Below are 15911 nucleotides of genomic sequence, written 5' to 3' on the forward strand. Positions count from 1 at the left end.
AGGCGGGCCCAAGCTGCCCCAGCCCAAAGAAAGGCCCCCGTCCCTCCGCTGCCGCCTTCACCTATAACGACGACCGCACCACCACCCTCCTCCACGCCGAGGGCACCATCCCCACCTCCCGGCCTCCATCTGGCTCCTCGAGGCCTAACGGCGCCCCCCCCCCCCCCCCCCCCCCCCACCCCGCCGTCTTCCTCTGTCCCGTTCGGGGGACGCTTATAAGGCCTGACCACGCCCACATTGACCCCTCCGGTGATGTCGACGCCACCTACCTCCGCTCCTGGCGCTTCCCCACCTCCAACCTCGTCTCCTCCCTCTCCCTCGTCTTCATCCTCGATCCACCCCTCTACACTAAGCCCAAGCCCAAGAATGAGCCGATGGAGGTGAAATGGATCTTGGAGAAGGTGCAACGGGACCTCGCCGGCTGGGAGGCAGAGTTGGAGGGGTTTCTTTGAGTCCAGGTGGAGTTGAAGCAAAGAGAACAGGCGATCGCACGTGGAATGAGGGAATTGGAGGAAGCGAGGGACAACTTGGAGCAAGAGATTCAGGTGATTCGGATGAACACAGATGTGATGGAGGTTGGGTATGGGAGACCAAGGGGAACATCAGAAGGAGATGGAAGGGCAGGAAAGTGATCACTGATGATGTATTTGATCCGTCTGATGTGTATTCAAGGCAGATGATGGAATGCACAACGATGGATTTCGCGTTGGAGGACACCATTTATGCGCGGGATTGGGCAGCAACTGAGGGATGCGTGCCTTCTCACGTGTACTTAAAACACGTGAGAGCGCTATTGAGAGAGCAGTTCTTCCACCAGAGTATAGCATTTGAGGTCCAAAGCATGGCAGCCAGAGCGCCGCTTGATGTGGATAGGGAGTTACAGTCGTAAAGCAAGAGAAAGTACAAGAACATAGGTCTCAAAATAGAGAGTGGGACGATCTTCAAGACTGACAATCTTTGATGAGTCGAGAACGTATTTGAAAGAGTATGGATGGCGAGGATAGAATCAACTTGATCTAAAAAAGGTTATAACTGGCTATGGACGTAAATTGTTGGCACTTTTATATATCATGTAGATTATATTCAATTGCTCAATAAGATGAGACAAAGACATTCAAAAAAAAATATAAATCTGTCTTCCTTGATTATTGATGTAATATATATAAAGGGTTACTCCCAGGAATACAAAAGACCCATAAGGTCAAGCAAGATTCACTATATGTTAACGTAGATGGATAGTAGGAAGTTGCAAAGTGATACATTGACGTTATATCTAGGAACGTTTGTGTCTTGGAGAACTAAGATAGTAGGACGTTATATCTAGATGGATAGTAGGAAGTTTGTGTCTTGGAGAACTAAGATATTATCTTTATGGATTACAGGCGTATCTCTATAATTACTGAAAAACATAACTTATTCTATATCAACTGTACAAGACAAAGTAGTGATTGTCTTACTTGCTTTATTTGATAATATTATTTTTAGATTCAAATGTCTAATAGAAAATATTAACGTGGCTATAAAAATTTTGCACTTATAAAAAAAAATTTCCGCATTTTTTTTAAAAAAATGCCTTCTTTTTAGTGAGTTCGCCTTAGGCCGCCAAATGCATTAGGCCGCCAAATGCAGGCCAGTATATCTTATGGCCAACACTACAGTACCGAAGACGGTTCTGTTGAGGATCGAGTGACTTCTTCGGAATTTCTTGTGGAGGTCACACAGCAGAGGTCATGGGGTGCACTTGGTGGCCTAGGAGCGGTTTGCCTCTCCCTAGTGAGGGTAGTCTGGAGGTGCAGTCCCTCTTGGAGAGGCACGAGGCTTTCATTACTCGGCATGCAGTTTGGTTCATGTTAGAGCCACATGGGCTCTGGAGTCAGTGATGAGAGCTAGATATGGTCGAGGGGGCTCAAAGCGGGTAGCACTAAGTAGTCGTAGAGTCTCTTTCATGCGGCGGGAGATTGGGAGGTACTTGCCGACTACTTAAGCGCACACCAAGTGGTTGATAGGCGATGGGCGAAGCATCGATGTGACCGGTGACCCATGGATGGACACCCTCCCCCCGAGGAGCTGGCCGACTATAGTTGATGCTGAGGCAATAGAGGGATTGTGGGTGTGCGACCTCCTAATACCATAAGGGGCAGAGTGGGATGAGACTAGGTTATGACAGCTGTTCGGGGTGCATCTTGTTGAGAGGGTTTGGTCCATTACAATACTGAGTTGTGCGAGGCCAAATATCCAGGTTTTGGACACCTCATATAGGACCAGTGTTAAATTGGGGGACCTTTCTCGAGTTATCTAATGGGAGCACAAGCCAGGGCCAGACTGCACTTGGATCTGGAGGTCTAGGCTTCATCCGAGGACAACATTCTTCTTATGAAAGGTGATATGAGACCGCCTTCCGACGAGAGCAGTGTTGAATAGACGTGGCTTGGAGATTCCCCCTGAGTGCGGGATGTGTGGTGTTAATGAGATGGTAGACCACGTGCTATTTCAATACACATGGGCGAGGTTGACATAGCAGTGGGTAGGGATTCACCAGGAGGCTCGAAGTCGGAGGACGCAGTTCCTACAGGTGATTCGCCAGTAGTTGGGCAGCCCACTGACATGTCAGAAAGCCGTTAGAGCAACTTGCACAGCGCATCAGATTTGGCTGGCAAAAAACATCCGTACTTTTGATGAGCGCAGAATGTCACCGAGGTTTGTGGCGGAGTACGCCCGAGTGCAGACGGTAGAGATCAGTCGCACCTCTTTTTCAAATGGACTTTTGATAGCTCGGGACACCTGGGGTTTTCCTTCTTCTCAAGCAGCCTCTCAAATGGAATTCTTCATCTGGGAGCTCCCACCTCCGAGTTTTCTCAAGGTCAACTTCGACAGATCTATTCAAGATGGAGGTACGAGGGGAAGTATGGATTTTGTCATACGGAACCCGCACTCTAGGGTGGTGGCAGCGGCGATTGCCAATTGTTCGACACGTCGATTCTCAAGGCGGAGTTGCGGGTTGCTTGGGCAGGTCTTCGACATGCGAGACGGGTGCTGCAGGCCAGTTCGGTTATCTTGGAGGGCGATTTAGCCACGATGATCGGTTTGATCTAGGGGGTCCGAGAGGCATGAGCACGGACCACCCTTTGTTCCGGAACATTGGGCCTTTCAGGCCAAGCATACTTTTAGAGAGGCCAACGGAGCGGCCGACTGGGTGGCTGCCTATGCGGCTCACCACTCAGGGAATACTTTGTGGTCAGGAGAGGGAGAGTTGCCTCGGGCACTCCGTGAGCTTGTGTATTTTAATTTTATTGGGTGTAATCGTACACGTTTTGTATGATGGACCCGCCCAAAAAAAAAAAAAAACCGAAAGAGAGGTCATATATTTTCTTTTTCTAAACAAAAACTGCATAGAAGGTACATAAACAAAAAGACACCGTAAGCGATGCATTTAGAGACTAATAGTAGGAGATAGACCATGGAATAGCATGTGCTGTAATACTACAGATTTTTCTTATTATTTTTATTGTTATAACAGGCATATCAAAAAAAAAAAATAAAAAAATCAAATAGAACTACTGAATACTAAACACCCACAACGGCTTGCAAGAAGGAAAATTCAAAACTAAATATAGACAAATCCTACTAAAATTTGGCCCGTTCTTGTTGTCGACCATAACTACTTAATTCACCAAAGCTCTATCAAATAACAATTTGATCCAACAAACCAATACGCAAATAATTTGATCGCCTATAAAAACAAAGAGGAAATCAGAATCTCATATCAAGACCTGTTGAAAATTTCAACCCAACTTGACCCAATAAGCTGATCGGTCCCGATTCACGTGGATGAAACCGGAGTAGGAACTGGGTATCGGCAGGTGTATTCGTATCCTTTGTCCTCTGCGGCTCGAACACTCGTTCGATGCCCGCCTACTGTTCGATCCAATTCCTCACAGGCCTATTGGGCTCCTCCGTCGCCCTCCCTCACCAATAAAGCCTCCTTCCCCTCCTCCGGGCTGCGAGAAACCCCCATTCGGCGACATCAAAGGGAGTGAAGTTGGAGCTTAACCTCACGAAGCCTGACGATTGGCACCTCCACCTTCGCGATGGCGACCTCCTACAAACCGTCGTGCCTCATAGGTTTAGCTTTCTTTTATTTTTTTCTCCTCCTTGATCTTATTCATAGCCTATGGAGCTCTAATGCTTATTCTTCACCTAAGCAAATAGTTTGCGTTGAGTGCAGTGCTAGTCATTTTGGAAGGGCAATTGTCATGCCCAATTTGAAGCCTCCCATCACCACCACGGCCGCCGCCATGGCTTCCCAGGAGTCTGTACTGAAGGCGTTGCCTCCAAACAGTGGTTTCGATCCGTTGATGGCTCTCTACCTGACCGGTAATACAAGCCCCGAGGAGATCAAGCTTGGCAGGGAGTTCAAAATGAACTACACTGAACAAAATGTATACCACCTTGAAGGTTCTGCAAATAATATTGCTTTATCCGTTGCATGATATTATAAAAATTGTTGACGAAATTGGATACTACTACATTTATATGTTTGACTGACCTCCACGTACCTATCTACGGGCCATGGACTTAGGCATCGTTTGGTATCGGTTTTGCTTTTCAGTATTTGTTTTTCAGAAACCCAAGAAGAAAAATGAACTAAACTGAACAGCATGTATACCACCATGAGAGTGCTGTGTATTGCTTTATGCTTTGCATGAACTTATAAAATTTGTTATGGAAATTTTGACACCACCACATTCATATGTTGACGAACCTTCACATACATAGAGTGTGGAGCGGCATATTTAATATTCGATAGCATCTCTAAGATCCACCCACCCCCCCCTCTTTAAGAATTAGCATCTTTGCATCAGATCAGTAACCTGGCTTATGATGGTGGCATACAGCAAATTTTGTAATTAGATCGACTATTTTTCTTTAATTTCAGGACAACTTAAACTTTTTTGCCTGCAGTTCTTCATAATGTTATGCGAGGATGGGACTTTCTTTGCTTTTGATATTGTTACAATCTCGTGCTGTTTTAGCTATTGTATTGTCTTGTTGACAAAGTTGATGTCAATTGTCAGGAAAGAGTGGAGTGATGTTTGCTGTGAAACTCTATCCTGCTGGAGCAACTACCAAATCAGAGGAGGGGTTGCAGATATTTTTGGGAACTGTCTAACAGTCCTCGAGGAGATGGTAGAGCAGAGGATGCCTTTCATGGTAGGTAAAATCCAGACGTACAGACACCAGTTTTGGTGTCATGGACAAGAAGAATGAATGCATGTCGAAAACGTCAAAATAAAATTTGTAGTTAAAGAGCAAGGTTAGTGTAAATGGTTCCAAAGCATGCTTTTAATTGATACTGAAAAGAAAGTGCTCCAGATAAATGCTACCAACTTAGGGTTACCAAATGAAATGGTTTCTGAAGTAGTATAATAAAAACTGCAGGAATTGGAACAACCATACCCTGCACTGTTCCTATTACAGTCTATGTCGGTATATGCAATCAAATTTTGGTTTAGAACTGTTTGATGCTGACCCTTTTCAAACAAAATCATTTAATTCAAACCCATAGACATATGATTTTATCATTTTGTCCTGTGATCAAGGACAGATGAAAATGGCTGGGTTTATCTTAATTTGAGTTGAAGACCACGAAAAATAATGTGGAGGGCTGAAGCTTGCATAAGTTGCACTTAGCCTGATACTTATATTTCAAAATTTTGTTGAACATTTGTTTAAATTTCATAATTTACATGTAAGATCTTCATTGCATATTTGCATGTTTTTTGCTGTTTGGATAAATTCTGGAATTTTTTTGACTCCCTCTGTTGTTGTTTTAATTTTAACCATTTACAGAAAAATTTAAGGAAATCTTAGATCCGTCCAAATTTAGTACAATTTATCTATTAGAAATTTTGGATTTTTAAGAATATTTCCATTTTTACTGGGTATTGATGTTTATTAAATTATGATGTCACCAAGAAATGATGAACTTTATGTGCTAAATTCAGAGATATGCCTCCATTATGATTTGTGAATGAGAGCTAGGTTGCACTTGCATTTTCTAAGCCATGTGCAGCAAAACTGAACTTTTAAACGATCATCAATTTTGTTCTGGGAGTTTAGAAATAATATTTCTGGTTGATATGTAACTATTTCAATCATTACTTGACTGCAGAGTGTTGGAGATTTTGAGACACCATGGCCGAAAGAGGATTATCGAGTCAAAGAAACTAAAAAGAAGGCCATTTTCTATCTAATCAGTCCAGAAACAGTTTTAAAATTAAAAAAATTAAAGTCAAAATTTATAATTCCACTTGTTGCCCATCAGTTGCCCATTCATATTAGGATGCATGGCAGGTTTATTAAAAACAATCAGCCTTATGTTTGTTGGCCATGGATGATGAATGAAGATGTTTGCTAGTTTCGTGTCAAGTAAAATTTCCGAAATAAGTACATTTTGAACATATATATAAAGCTTTTATGAGTTTAAACAGTAAAATGTGTTGAAAAAAAAAAACTTAAATGCGCACGCGGCCAAAATCTCGGGCCGCGTGCGCGTTTGAGAAAAGGTAACGCCCAGCGGGCGTTACGCATTTGAAAACGGACGCGTTTGAAAACGCGTCCGTAAATGACCAAACGGCCCCTGTAAAAACCCCTATTTAAACCCCTTGATTTCATCTCTTTGTGAGCACGAAAAATTTCAGAAAAATAGTGGAAAAATTCTTCTCCCTCTTAGCCACTTCCAAATTTTATTTTTACATTTTTATTCAGTTTATTTAGTTCTTTTCATTCCGTTCTTTGCTGGATCTGCAAGTTCGATAGGGTTCGCTTTGACTTCTTCCGAGACGTGCCGAAGAAGAAGTTGTAGGGTCGTCGTATCTCCGAGAAGGATTGCCGGGTGACCCGTACGTGGGGGCAAATACTTCTTTGGGACAGCGTCTACGCGCTTCGACCTGCCTTCAATCAGGCTACTTTCTTCTACTTTTATTTTTAATTTAATATTAGTAGATTTGTAGGATTTGAAATTCTATAATATAAATTTATTAAATGCATAGATTTATTTTGTGCTAGAATAGATTTATTTTGCATTAAAATAGAATTATTTGGATGCCGAATGATATGCATGTATATTATTCCCTTTAAGATTTTCCATTAATTGAATTAATAGAATTATTGTTTATTTATATGATATATTGCTAACAATCCAAAGAAGTATTTGCTTTTGTTAGTAATATATAATTAATTAAATTTTTTTTATTACAATTATGGCATATTAGATTTTAATTGCAATAATTGTTTTTGCTAGCACATCATTAATAATAAATTATTCTAAAGAGGTAATAATTTGGTTAACCTCCAAGAGGTTTATTATACCTCCATTTGGACTCCTCAAGGAGTAATTTCCAGATCCCATTCAAACGGAAAATTCGGAAATTGGTTGATACATAATAATTAATCTATTGAATTGACCTATTAGATCTCAATCAATTATTTTAATAAAGGAATAAATCTTTTAATTCATTGAATTGACTTATTAGATCTCAATCAATTATTCTAATAAAGAAATAAATCTTTTAATTCATTGAATTGACATCTTAATTACATAATTGATTTGCTACAAAATTAGTAATTAATTATTCTAATAAGAAAATAAATCAATTCTAATATATATAATTTATTGAATTGATAAATTAGATTTCAATTACAATAATTGTTTTGCTAGAATTAAATTTAGTAATCAATCGTTACTAATTCGGAAAGGTCAAACGAAAAATTCAAAAATTAGTTAATTCGTTTAAATTTGCATTTAGGTTATTTTAAATATTGAATTTGTGTGATTTCTAGTGATTATATCCACTAACTAATAGTGTCTAAGAAAAGCTTGTCAAAAAGGCATACGTGCCTAAGAAAGGCTGGTACTTAAGTGAGCCTAGTGCTCCACCACCGATCTGGAGCTGATCTGGCTATTAGTTTTTTGAATATATCAATTAGACATCCAAAGTTCAATATAAATATTAGTGCAACCTTTTGACATAGATTTTTTGCCTTCAATCAGGTTTCTGTCACTATTCTGTAACCCTGATCCTATGGCCTCAAACACTAGTGACCATCTTAGTGCCAAACCTGAAAAATTTGATGGCCATAACTTTAGGAGGTGGCAGAATCAAATGCGGTTCTGGCTCACCACATTAGGGTTAATCTCAGCCATAGGTGAAAGTACGACCGAAGTTGATAATGGGTCAAACCCAACTACCTCTTCCAACACTGAACATTCTGCCTCCACTAGCACACCCTCTAGGACACCTGATGAGATAGATTATCATTGTATCCATAGAATCCTAGGTGCTCTTTCTGAGAGGCTGTATGATATCTATTACACAGCCAAGAGTGCCAAAGAACTCTGGGACACCCTAGATAGCAAATATGGTCTTGATGATGCTGGGGTAAAGAGGTTCAAGGCCTCCGATTTCAATAAGTTTAGGATGGTGGACTCAAAGCCTATGAATGACCAAATTCATGAATTTGAAACCCTGATCCACCAGCTTAGGGCTAATGGAACCAATTTGGATGAATCATTCCAGGTAGCCTGTCTGATAGATAAACTACCTACTTCCTGGTCTGATTTTGCCAAGACCCTGAGCCATACCCAAGGAGTTCTCACCCTAACCCAAGTCTTAAACTCCATTAGGATTGAAGAGCAGCATAGGCTCAGAAATAATACCTCTACTGGACCCAAAAATAATGCATATAATGTAGAAGCTCCTCCTAAGAAAAATCAGAACCGACCCTTCCGTAAAAATTTCAAGAAGAAACCCTACAACCCTAGAAACCCTAACCACCACTACAATGGGAAGCCTATTCAATCCCAGGAGCAGAAGAAGAAAAAAAAAAGGTGGTGCTCGTTTCTGTTATGTGTGTGGTCGGACCAACCATTTGTCTCCCCAGTGCTTCTATAAGAAAACTGCACCTCTTCAATCTAAGAAGAAGGGTCCACACACATCCAGTGCTCAAGTCAACATGGTGACTTCCGGCGCTGGCTCCTCTGAGACAGCTTTCAGGTCTGTTTCCTTCACTCCTGAAGTTAACATGACTTTACAATCACTAGATTGGTGGATTGATACCGGAGCTGGTATTCATATTTGTTCGGATCGCTCCTGGTTTTCTTCTTACCAGATCTCAAGTGGAGGAGCTGTGATCATGGCAAACAGCTTGGAGGCGCGTGTGTTAGGAGTAGGACGTGTGGACTTAAAGCTTACATCTGGAAAAGTCCTGTCCTTGCACGGCGTCCAACATGTTCCAGTTGTTAGGAGAAATCTCATTAGTGGTTCCTTGCTTGTCCAGCAAGGCTTTCGTCTTGTTTTTGAGTCCAATAAGGTTGTAATTTCTCATGGTGTAATGTTTATTGGAAAAGGATTCCTTAGTGAAGGATTGTTCAAGTTGAATGTAATAGCTCCTTTAATAAATGAAAATCATTTGATTATGAATATAGAACCCCCTTCTATTTGGCATGGTAGATTAGGTCATGTAAATTATAATTCAATTAAGCAACTTATGAACCTAAATCTAATACCAAAAAGTGATCTTAAGAACCATGAGAAATGTCAAATTTGTGTAGAAGCTAAACTCCCTAGGAAGCCTTTTAAATCCGTTAAGAGGGATTCAGATCTATTAGAGTTGATCCATAGTGATGTTTGTGACTCTGGTAGAACTTCTAGGGGAGGTAACAGATACTTTGTAACATTTATAGATGATCTATCGAAGTTCTGTTACATCTACCTAATTAAAACCAAGGATGAGGTGCTCAGCAAATTTAAAATTTTTAAGATTGAAGCTGAGAACCAACAGGAAAAGAAAATTAAAATTCTTAGATCAGATCGGGGAGGTGAATATACATCAAATGACATAACTCAATTCTGTGAAGATCATGGAATCATTCATGAAGTGACTGCACCCTATTCTCCCCAATCAAATGGAGTAGCAGAAAGGAAGAATAGGACTTTAATGGATATGGTGAACTCCATGCTCAGGAGTGCCAGAAAATTTGTGGGGGGAAGCTCTTGTTTCAGCCTGTTATATCCTTAATAGGATTCCCTCTAAAAATAATGATCTAACCCCATATGAAGTTTGGAAACATAGAAAACCTAATCTTAGCTATTTAAAAGTGTGGGGGTGCTTGGCAAAAGTAAAAATACCTGATTTTAAGAGAAAGAAAATAGGCCCTAAAACAGTGGATGCCATATTCATAGGTTATGCAGCCAATAGTAATGCCAATAGATTTCTGGTGATAAGTTCAGAAGTAAATGATATTAGTAACAACACTATCATAGAAGCTAGAGATGCAACATATTTTGAAGACACCTTTCCACTTAAGACTAGAGTAGATAGCGGTATAGCTAGTAGCTCTAGTAGAATAAGGACAAGAAAAATAGAAGTAGAAGCAGAACCTAGGAGGAGTAAAAGATCCAGGGTAGAGAAAACATTTGGAGATGATTTTTATACCTTCCTAATAGAAGACTCTCCAATTACCTTTGAGGACGCAATGAAATCCTTGGATTCACCTTTTTGGAGAGAAGCTGTGGATAATGAGATGCAGTCAATTATCCAAAATCATACTTGGGAATTGACTGATCTTCCTCCTGGTTGTAAAACTATAGGGTGCAAATGGATCTTTAAGAAGAAACTCAGGCCTGATGGCTCTGTAGATAAATTTAAGGCTAGATTAGTTGCCAAGGGCTTTACTCAGAGACCTGGGGTAGATTTCTTTGATGTTTATGCACCTGTAGCTAGGATTACTACTATTAGAGTCCTTATAGCATTAGCCTCCATTCATAAATTAGTGATTCATCAGATGGATGTTAAGACAGCTTTTCTAAATGGAGACTTAAATGAAGAAATTTATATGGACCAGCCAGAGGGATTTAAAATTCCAGGCCAAGAAAATAAAGTTTGCAGACTAGTCAGATCTCTTTATGGTCTTAAACAAGCACCCAAGCAATGGCACTTGAAATTTGATGAAACCATACTGACATTTGGATTTGAAATCAATAGTACAGACGAATGTGTATACCACAAGAGAGTTGGACACAAATTTGTGATCTTGTGCCTCTATGTAGATGATATACTGATCTTTGGGACAGATCTTCAGATAATTGATGAAGTAAAACAATTCTTAACTCATAAGTTTGATATGAAAGACTTGGGACAAGCTGACTTAATTTTAAATACCAAAATAATTAGAAGTGCAAAAAGTATTGAGTTATCCCAAAGTCATTATGTTGACAAGATACTTAATAAATTTAATTATTCCGATTGTCAGCCTGTCTCTACTCCATTTGATCCCTCTACTCATCTTAAGAAGAACTTAGGAACTCCTGTCCTTCAAAGCCTATATGCTCAAATCATAGGCTCACTAGGATTCCTAACAAACTACACCAGGCCAGACATAGCATATGCTGTAAATAGACTTAGTAGATATACTATTAATCCAAATAGAGATCACTGGACAGCATTAGAGAGAATTCTTAGGTATCTTAAGGGTACCAAGTCCTATAGTTTGCACTTTAGTGGGTTTCCTGCTGTTCTAGAAGGCTATAGTGATGCCAACTGGATCAGCGATACCTTAGATGTTAAATCCACCACAGGATACGTCTTTCTCCTAGGAGGTGCTGCTGTGTCTTGGAAATCCACCAAACAAATCTTAATATCTAGGAGTACCATGGAGTCTGAACTGATAGCTTTAGACACTACTAGTACTGAGGCTGAGTGGCTCAGAGATCTACTAATAGACCTTCCTGTAGATGAGTCACCTTTACCACCTGTCTCCTTACATTGTGACTGTAAATCTGCAATAGATAAGTGCAACCAAGAAAATGCCAATGTAAAAATGAACAGGCACTTAAAAGTGCGTCATAAATCATTAAGATATAAATTGAAAAATAATGTTGTTGCCTTAAATTTTGTTAAATCAGAAAATAACTTGGCTGATCAGCTTACTAAAGGCTTGTCTAGAACAGTAGTTCTAGAGTCGTCGAGGGGGATGGGGCTTAGCCCATAAAGATAGATCACCACGGTGGGAACCCAACCTTAAAAGGTTCAATGGGTAGAAACAAACCGGAGTGTGACTAAGAGGAGCACTATTTCATGTTTTCCTCATCCCTATGGCGCTAGTGCTCATAAAAGCAAGCGGTAGGATGAGTTCGTTTGTATAACTCTTAATGAGTCCGAGACCCAAGAGGCAGGAGCTTCCTTGCTAGCTTCCTTATTAGGACTCACCTATATGTGCAGTCGTGAGGCCGCGATTATGGAAAATGGGCGATTCCCTAAAAAGCACATGATAGATATCTGCGCATGGCCATAACAGCGCAACCCGCTTAGAACCCAGATCGGGCTATATTATGTGTGTTGTTGATTTAATCTGAGCCATGGACCGAGGTTCAAGGTTAAGACCACCTTGGCTCCACAGATGTAATCAATTGTCACTAAGTGAAGGTTCAAACCGAAAGGTACCTACACCTATTACATAATATAAGATATCCAGCATTTTATTTTGATTTTAAAATTATTTAAGTTTTTTTTTGTGGGGGATTGTTGAAAAAAAAAAACTTAAATGCGCACGCGGCCAAAATCTCGGGCCGCGTGCGCGTTTGAGAAAAGGTAACGCCCAGCGGGCGTTACGCATTTGAAAACGGACGCGTTTGAAAACGCGTCCGTAAATGACCAAACGGCCCCTGTAAAAACCCCTATTTAAACCCCTTGATTTCATCTCTTTGTGAGCACGAAAAATTTCAGAAAAATAGTGGAAAAATTCTTCTCCCTCTTAGCCACTTCCAAATTTTATTTTTACATTTTTATTCAGTTTATTTAGTTCTTTTCATTCCGTTCTTTGCTGGATCTGCAAGTTCGATAGGGTTCGCTTTGACTTCTTCCGAGACGTGCCGAAGAAGAAGTTGTAGGGTCGTCGTATCTCCGAGAAGGATTGCCGGGTGACCCGTACGTGGGGGCAAATACTTCTTTGGGACAGCGTCTACGCGCTTCGACCTGCCTTCAATCAGGCTACTTTCTTCTACTTTTATTTTTAATTTAATATTAGTAGATTTGTAGGATTTGAAATTCTATAATATAAATTTATTAAATGCATAGATTTATTTTGTGCTAGAATAGATTTATTTTGCATTAAAATAGAATTATTTGGATGCCGAATGATATGCATGTATATTATTCCCTTTAAGATTTTCCATTAATTGAATTAATAGAATTATTGTTTATTTATATGATATATTGCTAACAAAATGGAGATGGATCATATTTACTGAAAGAGAGAACTGATTGGTTTACCTAGTGTTTTCGTGTGTTGTGGGACTGCCTTTGACAGGCCTGATTACTTTTTGTGGTACAGTGACAGAAAAATTCCCCTTCTTTTCCAGGCCAAGTTCTTTGCAATATCCCTAGAAGTTGATTGTTCATTCAAAGAAGGGTATAATGCACGAAATATCCTGATTAGAAAAGCAGGTTACTGTGAAATATCATATGTTTAAAAGTGTAACAGATTTGATGATCCTTGTTATATTTTCAGAATACTATTTTTATATTTTGATAACTATGAGCAATAAAATAGCAGTTTTAAATACGTTATGCTAGAGATAGGAAACTTTTTGTGTTTGAAGACATTTTAACATTTGTATTATCAGTATCAGATAAAACTCACTTTTTGAACAACCTGCATCCTGAACTATTAGAGTTTGCAGAAATTGAGAAGCTGATCCTTTTTTCTTCATCACTTTTGTTCCTTAGAAATATTATTGTACCTCAGAGAACTAATTTCCACTTTTTATATCATCTCATATACCTGCTACCAGAATTGTTTGTTGGCTCTGACGAGGCTCTGCCATTAAGGTTTCATTTATCCAGTTTTCAAGTGGTCATTTTTATATTTCCTCTCGAGAATCCTTACTGCAGTCTTTCACAGTCTTTTCACTTCTGATCAGCGACCTTGTTATCGAGTGCATGTACTAATGAAGCTGCTTTATCTTGGTGAACTCTATTTACAGGTTCATGGGGAAGTTACAGATCCGAATGTTGATATATTCGAGTGAGAAAAAGTGTTCATTGAAACGATTTTGCACCATTGGTCCAGAAGCTTCCACGACTCAAAATTGTAATGAAACACATTACTACTATGGATGCAGTCAGGTTCACTCAATCATCCAGTGAAGGTATCTTTTGTTACAAAATTTCTTTTTCTATTTTCCTTTCCTTGTTTCTTTTGAGGGTTCATTTTCTTATTAACATATTGTAATTCTTTAGGCCATGATGCTGCAACTTTGATGCCACAGCAGCTTCTTCTCAATAGAAATTCATTGTTTCAGAATGGGTTGCTGCATCACAATTACTGCCTTCCAGTATCGAAAAGAGAGACTTATAGTATGTCCAGTTATTCCCCTTTGCTAGCTGAAGACAGTCTATACATATATACATACATATATGTACATATGTCTACACATGTGTATATGTCCATATGTATCTTGTTTCTAGTTTTCTAGTATATATGCAAGGACTTAAAGAACTTAATGCTAAGAACTAATGCAATGATTATTACCCGAATTTTCTATTAACCTCCACAGATGCCGGCACAACACCCTCCCCCCCCCCCCCCCCCTCCCTTCTTCTTCCCCACAAAAAAAAGAAAGAATTTAAGAAAATATAAGAGTGATAAGTAGAATATTTTTGATGATCATAAATCTATTTTTCTCAAACTGTATGAAAGACTTTAAAATGCCATTGCTGTCGTGTGAATCCAATACTAAACAATCTGTATTTTTTTATGTTTTGTCTGTGATGAGATAAGTTTTGGTTATGTTATAAATAAAGGTCACTAAACTAAATAGATCTCTAAATAGTTATTAGGAGTGTGAAATTTGACATTATCTTATCTTGCTTTCCTACATATTTATTAGATTAATGCTAATGCAAAAGCTTATTGTCAAACTTTTGCAATGAACAAATGTGATAATGGAACCAATTTATGTTGTTATTTTTCTCTGAGAAATTCAAGGGAACTAACTTCTCTTTCCTACTTTTGCACCATTTTCAATAATTTCAGTCATGAATTGTTTTTATAGGACAAGCTATAAAATATCAGCCGTTAGAAGTGGAAGCAGAAGATATTTTCTTGGGACCGACAGTGCTCCACATGAGAGACAGAAAAGATTGTCCGCGTGGATGTGCAGGCATATATAATGCTCCTGTTGCGTTGTCACTTCATGCCAAAAATATTTGAAGAGGCATCCAAACTTTTTGTTTGATGAAATTCTGAAATCCGTTTTCATTTGGTGGCACATAGCTCCAGCATGGTCAAAATGCTGTCACAAACAACTAGGAATTAGAAGCCTTGCCATCTTTCTGATCTCAGCTTTGGGAGTTTATTGCTTCACTGAGGATTCATGTTTTGAACACGTAATCCGACCCAGTACGACATTATGGGGCTTTCAATGTCTTACAAAGCTTGCCATCTTTCTGGTCTCAGCTTTGGGAGTTAATTGTTTCACTGAGTTAATTGTTTTGAACGCATCTAATCCAACCCAGTACAACATTATGGGCCTTTCAATGTCTCACAAAGACATTTATATACAAGTCTCCTCTCCATCTACCTTGTTTGGATTCTTTACAGCTTTTATTTATCTCATCATCCTTATATGCATAATATCTATGATAATGAAGATAATCGGAATGCAGTCTCTAGTTCTTTTTAGTGCATATATACATGAAAAGTTGGGCAGTTCGCCTGATGTTGATGGCGTAATTGGCAACCCTGTTGTTGATGATCTGGTAGGTTTCTTTCTGAGACATCTCTTGCAAAGTTAAATCTTACAGTATCTGTTTGGTGTTATCTTCATTAGGCTGGCGGTAGTGGGTTT

General features: G+C 39.4%; 1 pseudogene; it reads left to right on the plus strand.

The window, feature by feature from the left end:
• The first annotated feature begins 497 nt into the window (after positions 1-497).
• On the plus strand, positions 498-15594 carry LOC103721278 (annotated as a pseudogene).
• Positions 15595-15911: the final 317 nt, after the last annotated feature.

This window comes from Phoenix dactylifera, chromosome 4 (genome assembly GCF_009389715.1).
Source record: "Phoenix dactylifera cultivar Barhee BC4 chromosome 4, palm_55x_up_171113_PBpolish2nd_filt_p, whole genome shotgun sequence".
In the NCBI taxonomy this organism is placed as follows: domain Eukaryota; kingdom Viridiplantae; phylum Streptophyta; class Magnoliopsida; order Arecales; family Arecaceae; genus Phoenix; species Phoenix dactylifera.